Source organism: Apium graveolens, chromosome 3 (assembly GCF_009905375.1).
Source record: "Apium graveolens cultivar Ventura chromosome 3, ASM990537v1, whole genome shotgun sequence".
Lineage (NCBI taxonomy): Eukaryota > Viridiplantae > Streptophyta > Magnoliopsida > Apiales > Apiaceae > Apium > Apium graveolens.
Window position 1 is genome coordinate 177,726,281 of NC_133649.1, and position 1,882 is coordinate 177,728,162.

The following is a 1,882-nucleotide window of genomic DNA, read 5'->3' on the forward strand; positions in this document are numbered from 1 at the left end:
GTGTGTTAATTCTTAATGAAGCGAAAGTGAATTTAAGGATTTAGAACGTTTCATGCTAGCATAGGTTCATGTGTTATTGTTATGCATAATTCGTAGGTAATTTTAACCATCTTACTTGCCCTATATAATCACAATAGATAACTTGTGCATTAAACCATTATGTTGTCAAATTTTATAGACATATAGGGTCTCAATATAATTGGTGTCTATTCAGCTTCTATCTCTTTTGTGGATGTCTAGTAGTATGGTACTCGTACAATAAAAGTTGGTGTTTATCAGTTTTGTGTTATCTGATTAGTGTCATCACCATTACATGGTAAGATTAAGAATGAAAAGGCTATTGAATGAAGTACTTAATGAAGTTAGAATCCCATGTTTGTGTCATATATTATTTAACTCTATTTACTTTCTTTAGTTAATGTTCTCTAGTATAATTATCATTAGTTAATCGTAGTATAATCAAAACCCAATTTATTATCGTCTTAGCATTGAATAATAACTATATCATTGTTGCATAAGGGCATAAATCATAAAGTTAACATGAACCAGTCCCTATGGGAACGAACTAGAAATAATTCTATATTACTTGTGAACGCGTATACTTGCGTGAATTATAGCGCGTGTTTAGCGACTAACAAGTTTTTGGCGCCGCTGCCGGGGACTGCAGTGTTAACTTTTAGTTTATGTGTTTGTCATCAGTGATCGTTAAAGTTCATTGACTCAGACATTGTTACTTACCTACTCTTTTTCTTTGTCGTGTTTCTGGTACCCTAGCGAGCGTGTATGTATACGCGTTTGCGGGCTCGTAAGAGAACTCTGGATCAAGCCGAGGAAGAAGCTGTAGTGATTCGAAGGGAAGATTTTGAGGACGAAGAGAAAGTCGAGGAACCAGCTCTAGTAGTGATGGGAGATCAAGCAGAAAATCCTAAGGCTCTGATGGACTATTCTCAACCTAAGATCAATGATATTCAGTCGAGCATCATCAGACCAGCCATCTCGGCTAACAGTTTTAAGATCAAGTCGAGCACGATTCAGATGATATAGAACTCAGTTCAGTTTGGGGGTTCTCCTACAGAAGACCCCAACATGTACATCAGGGATTTCATCGAGATCTGCGATACTTTCAAGTTCAATGGGGTGACTGAAGATGCTATTAAGCTACGACTCTTCCCAATCTCTCCGAGGGATAAAGCAAAGTGCTGGTTACATTCTCTACCACTAGGGTCTATCACCATATGGGAGGATCTTGCTCAAAAGTTTCTCACTAAATTCTTTCTGATGGTGAAGACTGCTGCAATCAGGAATGCTCTTACTCAGTTTGCTCAGCAAACTGTAAAATCTCTATGTGAGGCTTGAGTTCGATATAAGGAGATGCTAAGGAAGTTCCCACAACATGGCATGCCTGATTGAATGATTATAAATTGTTTCTACAATGGTTGGGTTCTCAGTCTAGACCTATGCTCGATGTAGCATCAGAAGGAGCCCTGTGGGCTAAGAGCTACAATGAAGCTTATGAATTGATCGAACTGATGGCTGCTAGTGAATACTAGAATCCTTCTCAGAGGCTAACTCAGGGCAAGGTAGCATGAATTCTGGAGTTGGATGCAGCAACTGCTATAGCTGCCCAACTTAAAGTATTGACGATGAAAGTGGACTCTTTGGCGAATTATGGAGTTAATCAAATCTCTAGTGTTTGTGAGCTTTGTGTGGGGGCGCATGAAATAGAGCAGTGTGCTATTTCTAGCGAATTGGCTTAATTTGTGAGCAACTTTCAGAGATCACAGCAACAAGCTCCAGCTACTTATCATCCAAATAACCACAATCATCCTAATTTCAGCTGGAGTAATAATCAGAATACGATGCAACAATTTTATTAGCCATA

The 1,882-nt window shown here is 38.6% G+C and overlaps 1 non-coding gene across 1 annotated transcript; it reads right to left on the reverse strand.

The window, feature by feature from the left end:
- Positions 1–1,293: 1,293 nt before the first annotated feature.
- Positions 1,294–1,400, reverse strand: LOC141715914 (small nucleolar RNA R71). Its single transcript, XR_012572656.1, has one exon. It is a non-coding gene; the product is annotated as a small nucleolar RNA R71 (small nucleolar RNA).
- Positions 1,401–1,882: the final 482 nt, after the last annotated feature.